Source organism: Myxine glutinosa, chromosome 7, assembly GCF_964187855.1.
Source record: "Myxine glutinosa chromosome 7, kmMyxGlut1.1, whole genome shotgun sequence".
In the NCBI taxonomy this organism is placed as follows: domain Eukaryota; kingdom Metazoa; phylum Chordata; class Myxini; order Myxiniformes; family Myxinidae; genus Myxine; species Myxine glutinosa.
This window is the reverse complement of record NC_136267.1, coordinates 115,161,328-115,185,468: the sequence shown is the minus strand read 5'-3', so window position 1 is coordinate 115,185,468 and position 24,141 is coordinate 115,161,328.

The following is a 24,141-nucleotide window of genomic DNA, read 5'->3' as shown; positions in this document are numbered from 1 at the left end:
ATTATGGACCACATGCCTGTGGCCGAGCACCACTGATGGACCCCATGGGTTGGGGCATGGCCCCTCTGCTGGAACCGGCCATGAGGGCCCGAAATCTTGCTGGTGGACCTTGGCCACAGGGCACCGATGCCCCACAGGTGAACCACACGTAGTCGGCCCTGTGGGCCATAAATAAAGAAAATAAAATGGACACGTTGGGCACACTTTATTGCAAATAGGCCGCCAGTAAGAAAATGAAAGAATGACAACATCTGGAAGAACAAATAATAATAACCAGCAGAGGGAGCCGAAGAGCAAGAGATCACCTGCAGGGTTAGAGGTTGTTGGTTTTATTTTCTTGAACAATGGTGACTGCACCGATTGGTGCTTGGGTGTGTATTGGTGCGTTTTTGGGTGCTTTAATGGTGCATTGATGCAGAGCAGACTGTCTCCCCCCCAGAAAGAACAATTACAGGTCCTGGGTTAGTCTTGTAAATAAAAGCAGAGTCATTGTAAATAATGCTCCCCACCGTCAATGTATAGTTTGAAGACCATTCCACAATTCGGTTAACTGTGGGCGTAAGTCTGTTAGGTCAGGATGCAATGGAGCAGCGGGACACATTTATTTATGTTTTAAAAACTGTCGCACTCAGGGTCAGGTTAAAAGTAGAGGGAACTACACCTACGTGTCACACTAAATAAAAGTTGTAGGCCCGGGACGTGCCTAAGAGGAGGAGGGTGCAGTGTTGCGGATATGAGGACTGTATTTTTTTGATTGTGTGTATTATTATTATTGTTTATTCTGCGCCTCCTGCCTCCGGAGCTGTGTAAAGGTCAAAGGGCGTCCCATAATTAGTCCATAAAGCATCCACACAACAGCTAATCATAGAATACCCCTGTTCGATAGCTTATATCTTATTATGTGTTTTAGGGTAAGGCTGTGTCTCCCATTAATTGAAATACTCCATTGCACCAGTGAAAGAGATAGATTCCCTTCATGCCCATTCCCAAAACCTCCATTCCCCCTTTCATCGATTGGAAACTAGCTCCGCTCCAATTGCCGCCATTGACCACGAGGCAGGGTTGGGGAAGAAAGGCGGGTCCCCACCTCATCATAGAGGGGAGGAGTGAGTCAGCCCCACTCAACCAACCACGAACAAGGGGTTGGACTTGGAGAGGGTGTGGAAAGAAACATCGAGGAGGTTCGCGAAGGTTGAGGGGTGGGGCCTATATAACCCACGGCAGGGCGTTTCCTAAGGAGCAGAAGGGAGATGAGCTTTGACGACAGAGAGACGAGAAGAAGTCCAGGGTTGAACTGCAGCTCGAGCCACCGAAACTGCACTCACTGCAGCTCGAGCCACCGAAACTGCACTTGCTGCAGCTCGAGCCACTGAAACTGCATTTGCTGCAGCTGGAGCCACCGAAACTGCAGCCACAGCAGCGTGAGGCCTGGACGGCAGTTTGGAGCAGGGCCGCGAAGGAGCGGCGGCTGCCCACGAGTCGATCAGCTGCAGAACTAGTTGGACCTCCCTATCCCGCCAGCCATCCACCAGCCACCCACCTGCCATCCCTATCATCATTCCCCGTGTAAGTGTGCTCGTAGTCTGTCTTTTGTCTTGTCCCTGGGTAGTAACAATTAAGACTGTAGGTAAGCTAGCGTTGCACTGTGTATCTAATCTCGTCTGTAAATAAACGTGACTACTTTCTTCTTGATTATATGTGTAAATAATAAATCCCATTACCCTTCTGTACGTCTTCTTCCTCTTTGTATTCGGTCGCTTTAGAGTTTTCCCGATTGAATAGCGGTGGCGCGATCCGGCCAAAGTTTGGGGCAAATCGGGTATTAATCAAGGAAGCACTGTTCGGTCGCGGTAATACCAACCGCTCGGTCAAAATAACATCTTTAACCGCGTCCGTAACAATATATTCTGTATTTGAAAGTTTGCTTACTGGTCAATTGTTCTTAAGATCTCAATTGTCTCCCTTTTTACACACTTTTATTTCACTTAATCTGAACTTTGTTTGTTTGTCCCGTTTCAAATCTTTGAGCCGTTCGTTTTCTAGGCTCCATATGTCCTAGAGAGCTTAAATTTGGCCCACAGTCCTCTTTTCTGGTACATTTTCATCTATCAAAATGTAATTCCAAATTGTTTTTTTTATAAATAAAAAAAAAGGTTTAAAACTTAATAAAAGAAAAAGTGTGTAGCCATAAAACATGTTTTTTGGTTTACTTGTTGAACACGATAATTATGTTGGCTTCTTTCCATTGCTTGTGGACTTTTCCATGTATTAAGCAAGCTGTATATCGTTTAGCAAGCTGTACTGTAATGGTGACTCCTCCTTCCATAATTGTCGAATAATACTGTTACTGATCGCGGTTTAGATGCTACTTTGCCGAGCGAAGGCTCCGCGACCGAACAGTTATTCCCCGATTAGAACCCGATTCCACCCAAACGTTGGCCGGATCGCACCGCGGCTGCTCAATGAGGGAAAAGACTAAAACGACGAATGCAAAGAGGAAGACGAAGGCAAAGAAAGGTTTGGAAATACTACTGAATTTATTTACTATTTACACACATAAGCAAAAAGCAAGCAGTCACGTTTATTTACAACACATAAGACGCAGGTGACACAGTGCAAATACGAGCTTATCCAGACTTAATTAAATACCCAGGGACAAGACACACAGAACAAACTCACGTACACAAGAAGGGTGGAGGAAAGGAATGAATGCTGGAAGGAGGAATGGGAAGGTTCAGCTGGGGCAGATGGTTCGGGCTTGATCCCGCACAGGACGTCGGCTGGACCTCGACGGCCACCGATGCCACCGCTATCTGGTCCCCGCGGGGTAACGGGTTGAAGCTGCCTGGTGGAGTCAACGCTGCTTGTGGAGCCAAAGCTGCTTCTCTGGCTCACCTCAGGGCGCGTCTGCTGTCTCTGGCGCAACTGCTGGTAATTGACCTTGAACCTTCTCTCTCTTGGCCCTGGTGTCTCCTCACCACCGACAACTCAACGCAACCAACACAACCACTGACCACTCGACGCCACCACTTCTCACCACCGACTTCTTACCGCAACCAACGCAACCACTGACCCTCTACTGACGACCAACTCACTTGCTTCTTGTGTGCGCGCCTTTTTATAGCGCCTCCAGCGATCAAGCCGCCGGCCTTCAGGACACGCCCATCGGTGTGCTCACCTCGGCCCTGGTTGGTCACGCGACCCTCTCGCTCCGCCCTTGATGACGACGGGCGGGCACGCCCCTCTTCTCCGACCCGAGCACATGTTCAATGGTGGTTTTTGGAGGGGAGGTAATTGGCAATCGAGGCTCGGCAATGACGAAAGGGGATGTGAAAGGAAATGGAGATTTTGGGGATGGGAATGAAAGGGGATCTATTCTCTTTCACTGGTGCAATGGAGTACTTCAATTAATGGGAGACACAGCCTTACTCTAAAACACAGAATAAGATATAACTATCAAACAGGGGTATTCTATTATTGGCTGACGTGTATGCTTGTGGACTAATTATGGGATGCCCTTTCACCTTTACACAGCTCCGGAGGCAGGGGGGCGCAGAATAAACAATAATAACAATTCACACAATCAAAAAAATATACAGTTCTCATATCCGCAACACTGCACCCTCCTCCTCTTAGGTACGTTCCCGGCCTACAACTTTTATTTAGTGTGACACGTAGGTGTAGTTCCCTCTACTTTTAACCTGACCCTGAGTGCGACAGTTTTAAAACATAAATAAATGTGTCCCGCTGCTCTATTGCACCCTGCCTAACAGACTTACGCCCACAGTTAACCGAATTGCGGAATGGTCTTCAAACTACACACTGACGGTGGGAAGCATTATTTACAATGACGCTATTTTTATTTACAAAACTAACCCAGGACCTGTGATTGTTCTTTCTGGGGGGGAGACAGTCTGCTCTGCATCAATGCACCATGAAAGCACCCAAAAACGCACCAATACACACCCAAGCACCAATCGGTGCAGTCACCATTGTTCATCAATGTTCAACAATAAAAAAATAAATCAACAACCCCTAACCCTGCAGGTGATCTCTTGCTCTTCGGCTCCCTCTGCTGGTTATTATTATTTGTTCTTCCAGATGTTGTCATTCTTTCATTTTCTTACTGGCGGCCTATTTGCAATAAAGTGTGCCCAATGTGTCCTTTTTATTTTCTTTTATTTATGGCCCACAGGGCCGACTACGTGTGCTTCACCTGTGTGGCATCGGTGCCCTGTGGCCAAGGTCCGCCAGCAAGATTTCGGGCCCTCATGGCCGGTTCCAGCAGAGGGGCCATGCCCCAACCCATGGGGTCCATCAGTGGTGCTCGGCCACAGACATGTGGTCCATAATGTGGTGCATCGATGCAGACAGCTGGTTCTGGGAATTTCGGGCGCACAATGGCCGACCCACGCACGCTCCCCTCAGCGCCCAATGGCGCACAGGTCATGTGGGAGACAAAAGAGACAATTGAGCGAGGGGTAAGGTCACAAGGGTACACATCAATCAGGCAATGCAAGGCGAAATGCGTACGGAGGGCGAAGTGAGAAAGCTCGTCCCTACCGTACGTCACCCCCCTGTCACCTACACTACCCTTGCCCTTACCCCATATTTACAAAATCTACCCATTTACAAATTCGTCACTATGGTCACGTCTCCCCATATTTCCTCTATACCAAATTCGTCACCACAATCCCTCTAACCAAAATTTGCCATCACCCAATTCATCATCAATCCTCATAAGGAGGAAGAGATGGAACATTAAGCACAATGTCACACCCACGTCATGTTGCGTCTCACAATCCAAACATTTGCATCATAAAAAATAATCAAACAACCTGGCATGGTGTGGAGTACCTGTCACCTCAGGTGAGTGGATGCAGATGGTGCGAGGAGATCCTTCATCCTAACTATCCTCTAAATGACTTTAACACACTTTACACTACCCGGGGTCTTTCCCTGCCAATCCATTGGCCACTTACACTATGGGTTCTAAAAACCAATTCCCATTGACCAAACTGTGGTGCTTCTCAATTTGGGGTCTCACTCCCCCGATTCATCTCCCGGTGCCCTTGCACAATTTCTGGGCTGTGACATGTAGCTCTCCCAGCAGGTTTACCCACCTGCACACCTCCACCACTGTAGTTGCCACCCGAGCTTACCTAGCTCCTTACCTAACCTATCTAATTTGGGAAGGCCCCTCCTGGCTCTGTCACCCCTTGGTGCCCTCTGGCACTGGGCTACCCGGGTCCGTCCTCCGGATCCTCGGGCCCCATCCACAACTACCGGCTCCCAGAGCCCACCTGCGGCCTCACCTGGCCGACATCCTCACAGTGGTGGAGTGCCCAAACCAACTACATACACTAACAGGCTACACGCCCAGCCATTTCCACAACACTAATGCACCCATCCAAAGACCATTCTTTCACCCGCACAACAGATGCCAATATCCAACCACAATTTACCTGTACCCTCTACCTAACACTTACACTACCCGCCCCGGGTATCCGTGATGGGGGTCCACTCTTCCCCCATTCACACCTTCGCACCATCCACTCCACTCCACAATTTCCACCATACTCACTCCACGACCATCCATTCCAATACTCCATACCATTTATTCCATACACCTGTCCTCCATTCACCTGTCGTTGCACACCTGTGCAATCATACCTGGTGCCACCTGCACCCTCCTCCTCTTCCTGGACTATTTGGTCAGCACAATACACAATCACCTTCACTCACTCATACACTGCTCCATCCACCTGTTCAGTTGCACACCTGTGCAATCACACCTGTTCAATCCTCAACCACACGGCATCATCTCTTCTAACTACTCCCCTCTGAAACTTGCGCTTCCCAGTCGTCCCTTTAAACTATTGCGCTCCCTCGTCATTATCATCCATTCTAATCTACCTGCGTCCCCACTACAGGTATCAGTCACTAACTAAACCTTAACGTTACCTAATGTCAGCTTCTAGGGCCCTACACACAATATCCTAACCCACCCAGGCTAGTTTTCACTGCCATCACCCCATAATCTAGTGCTCCTTTGCCCCCCCCTTCTGTGGGGGGATGGTGGACTGCCCATCCCACCACATCGGGGAGGTCCTACTATCAATTTCGCACACCTAAATCCAACCAATCAAAAATTCTGCCAATCATCTGCCAATCACCGTACCAATCATCAAATTTCGCCTTTTTCTAATTTTGGGGCCAATACACTAACCTCATCACCCGTCTACTTATTAGATCCTCTCGGTGCGCCAATTCCCTTCTAAAGCTCGGCTTCGTACAGCCGAGCAATGAATGCGGGTTGTTTTGTGCCAGCGGCTGGATACGTCCCGCATTCGGGGCAGGGACGGGGGCTTACCCGGGCCGAGATCCCACGCACCACCTCGGCGTGGAGCCACCCAATGTCCCGATCTCGACCTGCCGGCACGTCTCAACAAAAAGTGGTCGCCATGACGACCCTTCCTATCGGGCTGCCCGCTCCGCCTAGTGGAGCCCGGACGCGGCCGTTCCAAGCGAGGCACAGCGTGGATCGCGTACGGCGGTCCTTTCGAAACCGCCGTGGCTCGGATCCCCGCTGGTTCTCGCGGCACGCGAAGCCCGGCACGCACCGAGGGCCCGATTCGGCTAAAAGTCGCTCTAACCGCTAACCCGGTTACCGTCGATGCCTCACCTGCATGCTTACATGCATACGCTACCCCTTTCTTGCTCATACCTCCAGCTGTTCCCATGCTCCTCGTACCTTTCCTTACACACCTCGGTACACTCATTCCGCTCACAGACTTGGTCACACACCTGACCACCGAACACCTTGGCACACATTCGTCGCTCGCACACCTCACCAACACACCTCTTCGCGCCCCTTCCTCGGCCACCTCCTCTGTGACAATCACAGGTGTGCTTTCACTCGCACACCCAACCACGTGCCTCACGACCAACTCAAGTGTGCATTCCCACACACGCTCTACCATTCCAGGTGTGCATCCTTCCATTCCAGGTGTACATCCTCGCTCACCTGTCACAACCAACTCACGCTCCGTGTCACTCTCACTACTCTCACCTCCACTCTCGGTCGCGCACTCACCCTTACTCTCGACAGCGCACTCTTTCCCCATGCACCTGTCTGTTACACACCTTTCTCGCGCACACTCTTGCGCACACTCTCCCGTTACATCCTCTGTAACACTCACCACAGGCGTGCATTCTCCCTTACTCTTGACAGCATGCGCTTTCCCCATGCACCCGTCCGTTACACACCTTTCTCGCGCATCCTCTTGCGCACACTTTTTCGTTACTTCCTCTGTAACACTCCCCACACCGCGCTTCCATGTGCTCCCTTGCACACGCGCTACGACCGACTCACTCTCGACACCACACTCACTGGTCGGCGCGCACTTTTTCCTCACACACCCCATGGTCGGACATTCTCGCACACCTCTTTCTTCGCACACCAGACCTGTCGCACTCTTCACCAACGGCCTCTCACGAACACCCAGATCCAAACCAATCCCCAAGCCGACTGAAGCTTTCCTCACATCATGTACATTGCCGAATATTTCGCCACTCACCTTGGCACCTCGTCTCCGCACCTCTTTTGCCACCTGCAAACTCTTTATTTGGTTAGTGAGCAGCACATCACGGTTCGAGCACAGACCTTGTACCAATTCCATTACTTCCTCCTTTATCTCCCTCTTAGTTTCTGTCCGTCCCTTCTTAATTTCACTCACCTCTTCTTCCACTTCCTCTAATTTTTGCTTCACCTCTCTTATTTCCCGGTGCGTCCCCTCAAGTTCGTCCTCTAAGGCTACCGTGACCGTCTCTATGTGCATCCTCACCTGCCGGTCCTTTGTCTCCATTATCTCTGTCACCTCGTCCACCCTCATTGTCAGTTCCTCACGTACCATCTGACATTGCCTCTGTGTCGCTATCAAGTCATTTTTAATTTCATTTTGTGTCGCCTTTAACCCTCCTAGTACCGCAGTGTTCTTTTGAACCTGCTCCACTAACTCCGTCTGTCCCTCAGTCAGCTGTTCCACCTCCTCCGTCAGACCCTCTATGCCCCCCTGTAACCTAGCCGTATTATTCCTCACCTCTTTCTCCATATGCTTCTCACCTCGCTTTACCTCCTCGCTTAGCCCCGAAACCTCCTCACTTACACCTCGTCGTATCTCCTCTTTCATCTCCTCCATCTCCTTTGTAGATGCCACCCTCATCTGTCCCAATTCATCCCTCTGAGCATCCAGTTTACTTTCTAACCCGATTTGCACCTCCTCTATCTGGTTCCCCATTCGTTTGATTTCCCTGGCAGATTGTTCCCCTATTTCCCGCAATTTGTCTTCCATCCTATTTTCTAACCCCATTAACCCATTTTTCACCTCTTTTATCCCATTGTCTAACCCCTCAAATTTCTTGTCTAATCCCTCACCGGTACCCCTCGCTTCGTCCCTCATTACCCCCAATTGCTCACTCTGAGCATCCATCCGGTTCCCCATTACCCCCATTTGGCCCTCCAATCGCTCACCCAATCTGGCTTCCAATTGCTCACTATTCTTGTCCATAAGGGCCTTCATTTGGATCATAAAGAGATTCCAATCCACCACTGGCGCTGCTACGGTCGCGGGTGCGGCAAAATTTGGTGCCGCTACACCCACATGCGCGAGGACGCCATTTTGTGCGTCTGATACTCCCTCAACCGCCTCCTCATTGCTCCCCTCCATTTGATCCTGGGTTACTCCTAACCCCTCCTCTAGCTCACCCACCGGCATTCGATCGCCTTGACCAGCCATGGCGCGATCTCAAAATTCGGGTTTTATTTCTTTAAAACACAATTTTTCAGCAGCTCGTAATTTTGAGCGCGTTAAGCGCGCTTCGGGTCCAATCCCACTTCCCGACACCAATTGTTACTGATCGCGGTTTAGATGTTACTTTGCCGAGCGAAGGCTCCGCGACCGAACAGTTATTCCCCGATTAGAACCCGATTCCACCCAAACGTTGGCCGGATCGCACCGCGGCTGCTCAATGAGGGAAAAGACTAAAACGACGAATGCAAAGAGGAAGACGAAGGCAAAGAAAGGTTTGGAAATACTACTGAATTTATTTACTATTTACACACATAAGCAAAAAGCAAGCAGTCACGTTTATTTACAACACATAAGACGCAGGTGATACAGTGCAAATACTAGCTTATCCAGACTTAATTAAATACCCAGGGACAAGACACACAGAACAAACTCACGTACACAAGAAGGGTGGAGGAAAGGAATGAATGCTGGAAGGAGGAATGGGAAGGTTCAGCTGGGGCAGATGGTTCGGGCTTGATCCCGCACGGGACGTCGGCTGGACCTCGACGGCCACCGATGCCACCGCTATCTGGTCCCCGCGGGGTAACGGGTTGACGCTGCTTGTGGAGCCAAAGCTGCTTCTCTGGCTCACCTCAGGGCGCGTCTGCCATCTCTGGCGCAACTGCTGGTAATTGACCTTGAACCTTCTCTCTCTTGGCCCTGGTGTCTCCTCACCACCGACAACTCAACGCAACCAACGCAACCACTGACCACTCGATGCCACCACTTCTCACCACCGACTTCTTACCACAACCAACGCAACCACTGACCCTCTACTGACGACCAACTCACTTGCTTCTTGCGTGCGCGCCTTTTTATAGCGCCTCCAGCGATCAAGCCGCCGGCCTTCAGGACACGCCCATCGGTGTGCTCACCTCGGCCCTGGTTGGTCACGCGACCCTCTCGCTCCGCCCTTGATGACGACGGGCGGGCACGCCCCTCTTCTCCGACCCGAGCACATGTTCAATGGTGGTTTTTGGAGGGGAGGTAATTGGCAATCGAGGCTCGGCAATGACGAAAGGGGATGTGAAAGGAAATGGAGATTTTGGGGATGGGAATGAAAGAGGATCTATTCTCTTTCACTGGTGCAATGGAGTACTTCAATTAATGGGAGACACAGCCTTACTCTAAAACACAGAATAAGATATAACTATCAAACAGGGGTATTCTATTATTGGCTGACGTGTATGCTTGTGGACTAATTATGGGATGCCCTTTCACCTTTACACCGCTCCGGAGGCAGGGGGGCGCAGAATAAACAATAATAACAATTCACACAATCAAAAAAATATACAGTTCTCATATCCGCAACAATACGTTATCAGGCCCTGGTACGTTCCCTCTTTTCATGTTTTGTAATGCATGTTTAAATTCCCAGTTTGTGATGTCTCGCATCTCTTTGGCTGTTGCTTGATGCAACTCTTCAACCCCTTTGTCTAAGTGGTAAAGCTGTTCATAAAATTCTTCTATTCGTCGTTGCATTTGTTTTGATCTCTGAAGGATTACAGTTTTGCGCTCAACAGTTTCTGTCTCTCTAATCTGGTATCAATCTTTATTTTACATAAAAGCATTCCATGATCACTTCCTGGATTCACTTTGTTGAATACTTTCACTTCCTGGAGAATGTTTAATTTGTTTGTTGAGATGAAATCGATCTTGTTTTTTGTTTGTCCATCTGGACTTTTCCATGACCATCTTCTTCATGTACTTTTCTTAAAGAATGCGTTCATGATTTTTAGTTTGTTACTGACTGCAAACTCAATGAGTTTGTCTCCTCTTTTATTTCTGATTCTTGATACAAAGTTTCCCATTATGTCCTCTTCTCCACCTTTCTTAAGTTCCTCTTTCATGTTGAAATCACCTATTATCAAGTGATAATGCGCTTTTTATGTTTTAGCATTCCTGTTATCTCTTCATACATTTCGTCTTCCTCTTCGTCATATTCCGTCAAATTGGTCAAATAATGCATATTCCTACATTTTATTTTTGCTTTAATTGCTTCTCAACAGGGACATCAAACCAGGTGCAGCTGCTTCATCTATAGGACACAGCCTAATGAAGAACAGTCAATACTAAAGAATATGATTTAAATTGAAGTATAGAACTGCAAAACTGGAGGTTCTTGGGCGCATGTGCAAGCTCGATGAATTCTGAGTCGAGGAACGTTTTTTGTTGAAACGTCGTAGAAAAACGTTGAAACTAAACACTCGTCTTATTCATGTTCTGATTTGTGTTGAAAATATACCATTCAATTTAAATACCTTGTTCCTCAATCACACACTGATGATAATCAATTCACCAAGATGGAATCCTTGTCACACACACCCAACCTGTTCACCAAGTTTTGTCCAAATCAGTATACAACTTTTTGAGATATCCTGTTCATAAACAAACAAACAAACACACAGGGGTGAAAACATAACCTCCGTCCACCTATTGTTTGGTCAGAATCGTCCACCTTTGGTGGTGGAGGTAATAAAATAAATTATAAAACTCTTCCCAGGATTGTAGCAATATTTCTACATTTCTACCATCTGGGTCATCTTTTGCATGTAAAATCACTAAATTTTACCTGCACCACCGAAGGAGGTTATGTTTTCACCCCTGTCTGTCTGTTTGTCCATGGGCGGGATATTTAAAAAAAAGTTGTGGACGGATTCGGCCGAAACTTGGTGGCAGGTTGGTTGAGTGACAAGGAAGAATTGATTATGTTTTGGTGAATATGCAGATCTGGTTCCTGATACTAGAATTTTAAAACTGATTCTTCACCATTGAAGCTTAGTGTTGGCTTAACAGTTAAGGTAGCTGGCATAAGATCTTCAGGTCCTGATTTCAAGCTCCAGTCACGCCATAAGTTAACATAGGTTGACTCAACTTGTCAACCTTCCGATGTTGGAAAAATCAGTACCAGCTTACGGGGAAGAATGAGCCATTTGAGTGTCCTGCATCGGAGTGGCAACCCATCCAGAATTGTGCTCCCCACTGCCTCGGTAACCCTATGCAGCTAATGGTATGAAAATGAATGGTTATTATCATTACAAGTGGGCACTCCCGCCTTACGGGTGGGAGTACCCTTCTCGGCCCATATTCGGCGGGCAATGTTCTGCGGCACAGTCTTGAGCGGCTTTGGAAATGCACTTTTATAATTTTTGTCATTTTTGGAAGAAATTTTATTGGTCACAACATATCATACTCAATATCATAAGAAAAAGGAAGATGATTTGTAATACCGGATACCACCAACGGTGGCGCTATTTACGCCGCATGTCAATTTTGGAGTTGCGATGACATCCACATTTGCTCCATTATAGTCAGATTATTTTTATTATTATTTATGTTGCAGTCGCAATTGTTGTAGTCATAGCAGGAGTTTTCATTAGTGGTTTTCATGTTTGTGCTTTTACATCGACTTTAACTTTATATCTGAACAATTATTGCATTTTACTTCCCTGCTTCTACATTTCGGTGTGATTTACCAGTCATGTCAAGCATGTTGCTGACTCCTTCAAATTATATTTGTAGATCTGTTTTATTTTGGAATTTCTTTTTAAGCCTCTGTCAACGAAGTCAACAGAGGCATTATGTTTTCAGATTGTCCGTCCGGCCGTCGGTCTGTGATAGGTTTTCTTTAATGCCAAATGTCAGAGGTCATGAATGAATGATCGTTTTAAGGTCATTTTCCCCGCTAGAGTGGGGGTTGGCCTTGCGGGCCCCATGACAATCATGGTTCCCTGTTTGAAGCAATGTTTTTTTTTTTATGGCTGGATGCCCTTCCTGACACCAACCCTTAGTTGCCTCTTACGATGCGCAGGGATACGGGTGAAGGGTGAAGGTGACCATAAAAGGGTGAAGTGATATAACATGTGGGCCCAAATGGACAGAAAAGCTCCTTTCCTGAAGACTTTGTTAGCCAGATGGAGTTTTACCGACATTCCAAAACCGATACTGTAATTTTCCTGATACTATTTTGAGTTCAAAATGCTTACAATCAACGTACTCAATATTTTGATTGTAAGCATCTGACAATGTTTTGATTGTAAACATCCTCAGATTTTGATTGATAAACATCCTCAGATTTGATTGTAAACATCCTCAGATTTTGATTGTAAACATCTTACAATATCTTGATTGTAAGCATTTTATATTATTTTGATTGTAAGCATCTTACAATATTTCGATTGTAAGCATCTTACAATATTTTGATTGTAAACATTCTCAGATTTTGATTGTAAACATGTTGCAATATTTTGATTGTAAGCATCTTACAATATTTTGATTGTAACTATCTTACAATATTTTGATTGTAAACATGCTCAGATTTTAATTGTAAACATCTTACAATATTTTGATTATAAACATCTTACAATATTTTGATTGTAAGCATCTTACAATATTTTGATAGTAAACATTCTCAGATTTTGATTGTAAACATCTTACAATATTTTGATTGTATTCATCTTACAATATTTTTATTGTAAACATCTTACAACATTTTGATTGTGAGCATCTTACAACATTTTTATTGTAAGCATCTTACAATATTTTGATTGTAAACATCTTACAATATTTTGATTGTAAACATCTTACAATATTTTGATTGTAAACATCTTACAATATTTCGATTGCAAGCATCTTACAATATTTTGATTGGAAACATCCTCAGATTTGGATTGTAAACATCTTACAATATTTTGATTGTAAGCATCTTACAATATTTTGATTGGAAACATCCTCAGATTTGGATTGTAAACATCTTACAATATTTTGATTGTAAATATCTTACAATATTTTGATAGTAAACATCTTACAATATTTCGATTGCAAGCATCTTACAATATTTTGATTGGAAACATCCTCAGATTTGGATTGTAAACATCTTACAATATTTCGAATGTAAGCATCTTACAATATTTTGATTGTAAAGATCTTGCAATATTTCTAATGTAAGCATCTTACAATATTTTGATTGTAAAGATCTTGCAATATTTCGAATGTAAGCATCTTACAATATTTTGATTGTAAACATCCTCAGATTTTGATTGTAAACATCCTCAGATTTTGATTGTAAACATCTCACAATATTTTGATTGTAAGCATCTTACAATATTTTGATTGTAAACATCCTCAGATTTTGATTGTAAACATCCTCAGATTTTGATTGTAAACATCTTACAATATTTTGATTGTAAGCATCTTATACTATTTTGATTGTAAGCATATTACAATATTTTGATTGTAAGAATCTTACAATATTTTGATTGTAAGCATCTTACAAAATTTTGATTATAAGCATCTTACAATATTTTGATTGTAAACATCCTCAGATTTTGATTGTAAACATCTTACAATATTTTGATTGTAAACATCCTACAATATTACGATTGTAAGCATCTTACAATATTTTGATTGTAAACATTCTCAGCTTTTCATTGCAAACAACAACAACAACAACAACAACAGGCATTTTTAGGCCATTTTCCCTGCTAGAGCGGGGGTTACCCTTGCGGTCCCCATGACAATCTTCTCCATCTTGCCCTATTTTCTGCATCTCTCCTTGTTAACCCCCTTGCCCGCATTTCTTCTTCCACCATCTTTAGCCAAGTCTTTCTCGGTCTTCCCCGTCCTCGACTGCCTTCTACATTCATTTCCATCACTCTTCTCAACCAGTCACTTTCATCCTTCCTCAACACATGACCAAACCATCTCAACCTGTTCCTCTTCACAGCATCAATCACAGGCTCTATTCCCATCATCTTTCACAATTCATCATTTGTCTTCCTCTCTCTCAACGATACTCCGCACATCCACCGAACCATTCGCATTTCCACCCTTTCCAGCCTTCGTTGCTGCTCTACATTCATGACCCATGTCTCGCTCCCATAAATCATAACACTTCTCACACATGCAGCATACACCTTTCCCTTCAGCTTCAACGACACTCCCCTCCTCATCAGCACGCCACTCAGTTCCCGAAACTTCTTCCATGCACATCTCACTCTAGCAACCGTTGCCGAGTCTGATCCACCTTCTCCATTCAGCATGTCTCCGAGGTAGCAAAATGTTTTCACACCTTCCAGTTTCACGCCGTCTCCAAGATCCAACTCAACATTTCCTCCATCTGCAGCTCCCTCTGTGCACACCTTACATTTGAATGCAGCTGCCACACTGGTTAATGACCCTCTCAGACCGCTACATTTTTGATGAACCCACTCAGCGCACATTGCACATTGAATGGAGTTCATTCCGACACCCTTCCTGCACACAGCACATGGCCACTTCCCAGTTCTTTCCACCTCACCACATGCTTTACCACTTGCCATCACCTTCGACTTTCCTATATTCACCTTCAGACCTTTTCCCTCCATACATTCCTTCCACTTGTTCATCTTTTCCTTCAGTCCATCCATACTTTCCGCAACCAACACCAGATCATCTGCATACAACAACTCCCACCGTAAACCCTCCTTTACGTTCTGAGCCAGCACCTCCATCACAGCTACAAATAGTAGTGGACGTAGTACCGACCCCTGATGCACTCCCACCTTCACCTCAAACTCACCACTTTTCATTGTAAACATGTTACAATATTTTGATTGTAAGCATCTTACAATATTTTGATTGTAAGTGTCTTACAATATTTTGATTGAAAACATCTTACAATATTTTGATTGTAAACATCTTACAATATTTTGATTGGAAACATCCTCAGATTTTGATTGTAAACATCTTACAATATTTTGATTGTAAAGGTCTTACAATATTTCGATTGTAAGCATCTTACAATATTTTGATTGTAAGTGTCTTACAATATTTTGATTGAAAACATCTTACAATATTTTGATTGTAAGCATCTTACAATATTTTGATTGGAAACATCCTCAGATTTTGATTGTAAACATCTTACAATATTTTGATTGTAAAGGTCTTACAATATTTCGATTGTAAGCATCTTACAATATTTTGATTGTAAACATCCTCAGATTTTGATTGTAAACATCCTCAGATTTTGATTGTAAACATCTTACAATATTTTGATTGTAAGCATCTTATACTATTTTGATTGTAAGCATCTTACAATATTTTGATTGTAAGAATCTTACAATATTTTGATTGCAAACATCCTCAGATTTTGATTGTAAACATCTTACAATATTTTGATTGTAAGTGTCTTACAATATTTTGATTGAAAGCATATTACAATATTTTGATTGGAAGTATCTTACAATATTTTGATTGTAAACATGCTCAGATTTGATTGTAAACATCTTACAGTATTTTGATTGTAAACATGCTCAGATTTTGATTGTAAACATCTTACAATATTTTGATTGTAAACATCCTCAGATTTTGATTGTAAACATGCTCAGATTTTGATTGTAAACATCTTACATTATTTAGATTGTAAACATCCTCAGATTTTGATTGTTAACATCTTACAATATTTTGATTGTAAACATCTTACATTATTTTGATTGTAAACAGCCTCAGATTTTGATTGTAAACATCCTCAGATTTAGACTGTAAGCATCTTACAATATTTTGATTGTAAACATCCTCAGATTTTGACTGTAAGCATCTTACAATATTTTGATTGTAAGCATTCTTCAGCTGTTTTTGAACCCATAGCTTGTGGGAGCTAATCTCGAGTCTTCACCACTTCACTACAACTTCAATTGGACACTGTAATTGAACAGTTTTTGGTGTGCTTCTTACAAAAAGGGGAAAGGTGGTGATGCATAACCCCTTAAAACTTTGCTAATACCAACCTTGAGCTATAAATGGGCAATGTCTGTCATTATCCAATTGACCAACAATGGTACATTTGGTCCAAAATGAAATATCATTAAAAATGCACTCTTGCATACTTCTGTTTTTTTTAACAGATAAATTGCTCATGGAGGACCTTGTATGCAAATCACATGCAGGAAAAGAACATGACGAAACATGAGTGTCATCTATGTAAAGTATATGAACATTAGTAGATGATGGACAAATCAACACAGTGTAGTGTTTCCTTGTAAATATATATTTTTTCATAAATGTACTTCCTTTCACATATTGGGCACGTTTTGCAAATGTGAAACAATCATAACAAGTATTGTTTATTTTATTTTTTTAATACAGGGGGTAGGAGCTGTGGGCAGGGTGAGGTGAAAACTGAGTTGGAGTAGGGCGAGGAGGGAAATGGGAGAGAGCGGGTGAGCAGGAAGAAGTGAGGGGCAAGCTTTGATGGGAATATGTGAGTGGCAAACTGTGAGGAGAAGGGGTGAAAGTTCAGTAGAAAGAGGGGGCATGAGCTGGAGGGATACCTGAGAAGTGGTGGGGTTAGGAGAATGTGTGCGTGTATGAGATGACGAGGGGGAGGGTATACTGGCATGAAGGGGTTTGACAACATTGTTGGATATGAAAGGAAGTTGATGGTCATGTGCAGGCAACCTCTGCAAAATGTACTTCTCATGATCCCCAATTCAGATGTACAGAGACAGACTTCATGGGAGGGCTGAAATGAAGGGTTGGTTATTCAAGGCATGAAGGAAAATAATGCTGTCGCAGTGCAGCAGGTAAGAAAGAATTTACTTTTGTTACCCTCACCAGAGGATAGGGTATTGCATTTGAGTCCGTTGGTTTGTCTGTCTGTCTGTTTGTTTGTTTGTCTGTTTGTTTGTCTGTCTGTTTGTTTGTCTGTCTGTTTGTTTGTTTGTCCGCACAGAATAAATATGATTTTCTCTGCAACCGTTGGTCCGATTGACATGAAATTTTCACCATAGGTGCAGCTCCTCCTGTATAATTTTTTTAAATGATAATTATGCTTTTAGTCACGATAATTAGTCACGTGGTACGGGCGCCATCTTGGGAAAAAACGAAAAACTTTGAACCTCTATATCTCCGAAAGCGCTGCATAGAAAAAATTGAGACATGGCTCATTGAAAAGAACTCTCCATGATGATGTCATAGGTTACTCCATTATGACGTCATAATTCGACGAGGACAAAACTTCATCCAATGAAGATGAAATTTTTTGAGCGTCATCTAGGGATAAATTGGTGGAGAAAACAATAATGACGTCATCGGTCACGTGGTTCGGCCGCCATATTTGTTTAAACACAAAAGCCTTAAAAACCATTAAAAACACGTCCTGGCGTGGGTCTGCAATATCTGATTGCTCTTTCTTGTTTTGATTAGACAGGTTTGGGAAGGAACCTTGTAAGGAAGAATAGGAATATATATAGTGATGAAGAATAATAACATATTCGGTGTTCCTGACAGAGAATGCAAATGAAGCATTTTAAAGTAAGAAGCACATTAATTAAATTATGAGGAATGTTACTTTATTTGGGAGGTACTGAGAAAGGAAAAGATAAATAATTAATGAAGGACATACCAGGCCAATGAGTTTGTGATGTTTTTTGTACTGAATATTTTTTTTAAAGAGAGGCGGGGGAAATAAGATAAAGGGGAGGAGTATTGAAGGAGAATACTTACATTAGAAATAGTGGAACAAGGCACACAGAGTCAGAGCAGAGAGAGAATTGGCATGCCAACTATAGCTGAAAGCCTTGTTGAGTAGGCCAGAGACTCCCAGAGACACAAATTGGACATACACCACATTACCACAATTCCTAGGGACACAAATCCGATTAACACGGAAAATTGGACAATAATGCAACCAAAAACACATGGACGAAACAATAACCGAGAGACGATGGATGCAGTGGCCTGGAAAACTTAGCTTTGATGAACTGGAAGGAGGTATTGCACAAACCATTGTTCAGTAAGCTCAGACCCATAACCGGAAGTGACTGGTCCATTGTTCCCCAATTCCTCTCTGGATCTATTCAGAAGTAACAGTGTTACATTTACCACTCTCCTGTGTTGCGATACCTGTCCTTACTTCAATGAGCTATTAAGGATATCGGTTAATACCACGCTTATCTTCTTGGGTACATCCTGCAATACTCTGAGGCATACAATCTGACTCTGGAGCTTTTCTTCACTTAGTTTTCCTAACGCTTCTTTATTTTCTGATTAATATCTGAACTATTCGAGATATCCTTCCTCAGCACCTAGATGGATTCTCTCAGCCGCTGGTAATTCTCCTGACTATTTGTGTGTGAATCTTGAAGAAAAATAATCATTCAACAAGTCAGGAGACGACGATGGTTCACGAGTGAGCGGTATTCAATGACAAAGGACGGACTATAACCGAAACAGGCCCGGACAGGCCAGGCCTGGAAATATCAACATGAAGTTTACTGACCTTGAAATGAGATAGAAAATAATGTATAATCAGTTATGAGGTTAGTTAGCTACACAATACCGAAAATTCGGTGAAAAATGAAATGAAAAAAAAAAAAAGGAAAAATGAAAAGTCGAGCTCCGTGGGGTTAGACACATGACATTGGCCTAACCAAATATCGAAACCCCTGTCAGATTCCACCAAACCTTTCTGGTCTTCATCAATGATCTCTCTGACTCTCTTGAAAATCCTCTGTATCTCTTTGCTGATGACTCTACTCTCTGTCGCTCCATTCTTCATCCCTCAGATCGGCAGTCTGCTGCCTCCTCACTTTCTGCAGACCTGGACAAAATCACAGACTGGGCAAACAAGTGGAACATGTCTTTCAATCCTGACAAATCTCACACTCTTACGATGTCTCTCTGAAAAGACCGACTGGACAACCCTCCCATCCACTTTCTGAATAATCCTCTCCAAGAAGTTTTGTCACTCAAGCTTTTGGGACTCACTATCTGCCATGATCTTTCCTGGGAAAACCACATTTCAAATCTGGCCTCCAAAGCCAGTCGCCGACTGGGCATCCTCCGTTGTGCGAAGTCCTTCCTTGGCACACCTGAGCTCCTCACCACATACAAGGCTTTCATCCGCAGCTCAATGGAATACTGCTCTCCCCTCTGGGCTGGTGCTCCTGCCTCACACCTAGCTCGTCTTCACGCTGTTGAAACCAAAGCATTCAGAATCATTGGAATCTCCCACGATGAAGCTAACTCCAAGGGCCTCTCACTCACTCACCGCAGGCAGGTTGGTGGTCTTTCCATCTTCTACCGACTCCTCTCTGGCCTTGCCCCCCCCGCCCCCCAGCTCTCTCTGGGCTCTGTCCCGCAAATATTCCTACAGGTCGCACAAGATCTGCCTGCAACCCTCTTATGGTCAAACTGCCAAAATCAAGACTCTCTGCTCACCTTCACTCCTTCATTCCTCTTTTCTCCCGCCTCTGGAACAAACTCCCTCACTCTCTTCAATCCCACTCCACCCTCCAGGTCTTTAAAACAGCTGTTCACCACCATCTCTTATCTTCCCCCATCCAAAACCTTGATCTTTTCTACCCCTGCTAATTTCACCCCAATTCCACTTTTTTGAAATACCAACTTCTGTCCTGGAAGTCCTTGGTGTCCTTGTGTTTTATACTTCTCCCTCCACCCCCCCCCCCCACCCCCTTCCCACGCCTCGTCCCCCCAAGCCCTCTCCCTTCCACACATCTCCCTGCTCTCAAATTTTGTGGTTGTGTGCTTCCCCTTCTCTCCCCATCTTGTTTTCCGCTCCCTCTTTTTATGTTTTGTTTGTCTGGTTGATTTGTTTGTGAGGTAAATGCTAGCTCTTTCACGAGCCTCGATTCAGTATACAAAAAAACAAAAACAAAAAAAACCCCTCGGAGAAGATGTAGCTTGAAATCGATTACCCCCTAAAAAGACATCCTTTTCGGGCGTGGCTCTGCCCACAATGGGCACAATACGCCCACTCTAGGCAGGACACAACGAGATCATGATATCAACCTCCCACCAAAGTTTCATCAAGATCGGATGATATCATCGGGTAGTTATGCTGCGGATAGACACACACACACACACACACACACACACACACACACACACACACACACACACACACACGCACACACATGACGAATATAGTGGTCACTTGATAACTCGTGAACCAATAAGGCTGCCATCTCACTTTCATTACAAACCAATCTCCCTGTGCTATTCCTCAAATGGTCTGCACTTATTAAAAGTAATATTTACCCCTTCATCATCATCAATGATGAATGACGTGTCTCCCACACTTTCCGGAGATTTGGTGCTCCTGCTTTGCTGTGCAGGAATTTGAAATGTTGCCAGGGTGCTCATGCCGATAACCTGCGTACTCTACATGAAGGATGCCATAGTATATTTAATGCCCACAAACTAATGCACGCAGAAGAGACACCCAGTTTAATGTCCGTCGGAGGGATGGCACACACATTAATGAATCCTCTTGCCTGTGAAACGCCGCGCACACAGGTCGGTGGTCTCTCTGTCTTCTAATGCCTCCTTTCTGTTCTTGCAGCCTTTGATTTGCCTGTGCTTTTCCCCCTCAGGTTTCTGCAAGGCATATGTGGTCCACCAGTAAACCCCTCAAGGTGAAACTCCTGAAATCTAGAATCACTGCTCACCTGCACTCATTCATTCTTCCTTTTTCCACCTTTGGACCAACTTCCTCACTCTCTTCAATCTCATTCTTCCCCCTGGGTCTTCAAGACGACTGTTCACCACTATCTCATCCCCAATCCAAACCATAATCCTTTCTATCACGTTACCTCCTACCCCCTCCCCCTCCCAGAAGCCCACTGTGCATCCTCCTCTACCCCTCATTCCTCCTCACATCCCTTATTTGTCCAAGTCTCCCTCTATTTTGTCCTCTAACCCTTCTGTTTGTGTCCCCACTCTCTCTATACTGTCCCATTTGTTCTGTTGCATCCTGATCTGATATGTGTTCCTGCTCTTCCACGAGCTTTGACTTTGTATACAAAATAATAAAAACAATAATGAAAATTCCCACTGCAAACCTTGATTTCCCCCTTCCTGATTGGCCTATGCCATCATTATAAAACACTTAAGTTGCACCCAAAATGATTCCCATTACTTCTTAAAAAACAAACCCTCACTGCCAACACCAATCTTCCAACTATAGGGGAACATCTATCACTCTACTCAAATTATATTCCCAGAAGTTTTGTCAGATCAAAGCTTAGAAGATCATTACATAGTAATCCTTCGCTTTTAGTCGACAACTCCTTCGTCGGAGTTGCCAACCTGCCGCCCTCTGTTTTTCAGCTCTTCCATGAACCTTGACTTCTGTATAAAAAGACTTCATGTGCACCAGTACCTTATTCTGGATTGAAAGTTGATTTGCCCAGTTGCTTTATCTCCATAATAGAGAATTAAATAATACTGGTAAAAACAAAATAACATCAGTAGAGACTTTGGCGTAATGGTGTTTTTGGAGCAATACCACTGCAGGGCACATTATCAAACTGAATTTTTAACACGAACAAACCTGCTACCCCACTGTCAATTTATCCTTGCTCTTTCATAAGCCTTGGTCTTGAAGAAAAAGAAAAAAAAAGACATTTTTTAAACAAAGTGGTTTTTCGATCGGCTCAGAGGGAGCAAACTCGCCTTTGATCTGCCTATTCTGGTTTAGACTACTTGCCTGACTCTAAACTGTTATCCATGTGTTTTGGAGGCAGGATGTTGTATCACTGTGTATGCCATTCCTCAGAGGAGACATTGAGCTGCCTGCTACATCCACTGGCATTCCTTTGCGGACATTATAAAGATGCAATATTACTTTTAGCAAAGAGTAGGTCATTGTGTGATCACATCTTGGAGAAATTTCAACTTTCTTCCCCGAAGTAGAGCTGCTTTCGCCGCACACAGTGATGGAGTAGCTTCTGTACATTCTCTTGAGCTATGGAAATGTTTATGAGATAGTCGTGGGTATCCAAAATGCCAACCAGAGGGGTAAGGGAGCAATTGCCATTCGTTTAACAGTAAAAATACTGATGATGGCTTTGACTTAAGACGATGCTCAGGCAGGGCTGTTTCACTCTGAGAGTACCTAATGCATGGAATGGTTTCCCTGGAAAGGTAGTGGCAGCAGGAACTATATATAGGTTAAAATCATAATTAGATAGGTACCTGGAGGCATTGCAGATGAAGTCTACATGTATGTTGGCAAGATTTCACATGCTTGATGGGCCTAGAGGCCTCCTCCTGCATTGAAGTTCCTTCTGAAACTTACACTGATTTTGAAAACGATAAACCGGTCATCTTGATTATTTTGCCGGGATTTGGGACAAAGGATAAATTTGCAGATCACACAATACCATTTGCGGGATCATAATGATCATATAATGCCAGGCAAGAAATTATTCTAAAATAAAAGTTGATGGAATTGTTTGTTTGAAAACAGGAACCCATGCTAGATCTCCAGTCATGTGACAATATGTTTGCATCAATGATCAGCTTTGGTCTGATGCACTGTTATAAACGTGGTGCCGACATGCCACAGACAACGTCACGGGAGTATATCCTCGGCCCAGCAGAGTGCCCATCCTCGAGTTCCCAAATCAACAAATATTAGTGACTACAGCAGGTATTGGAGAGCCCACCACCTGCATTCCAAACACCTGATTTAATGTTCCCATCATACAGGAATGTGGGACTCCCAAGGCAGAGTTTGGAAGGTATATTGGTGTCCATGCACTCTGCCTGCAGATCATCGCAGTGATCAAATATGGAACAATCATTGAAGTGATCTAGATCGCTACTGCCAAATCAACCAGAACACTGAGACAGAGGGAGCTTACATCACAGATCACATCACCTTTGTATTGGTCAAATGCTCACCAACAGCAATCCTTACAAATTCCTTGCCATTTTGAACGATGCGATCCATCTTGGCGATGAGCCGTACACAGTGCCATGCTCAACGGAAGGGGTCCTGGGTGTCTGTAACCCCTCTAGCCTTTCAGCTTGAAAATTACATGACGTAAAAATTAGGGGTGGATCCAGAGATTTTCCATGGTCTTCTCCAAAGCCATTTCTGTCACCCAAATCCCACGCTGATATTGTAAGTGCAATCGCAAGACCTGCAGATGTTAAAGTGTTCAGATATATTTCAAAATTTAACTTTATATCCCTTTTTATTATATACATTAGTGTGACTCGGCGAGCTCCGCGTGCCTCACCACACCTCGTTTCAGAGGGATAGGCATTTTTGACCATTTCGGGGTCTATTGGGTCTTCATGGTGTTTTGGGTCTTTGCAGTCTTTAAGGGTATTTTGGGTCTTCAGGGGTCTTGGTGGTCTTAAGGGTCTTGGGGGACTTAAAGGGTTGTCAAAGGTCTGAGGGATCTCAGCAGCCTAAAGGGTCAAAAGGTATCCTCCAACAGTACGTAATACGTAATTAAAAGTTCACGGACTGTGTTTTGGGTGTTAATTTTATTTG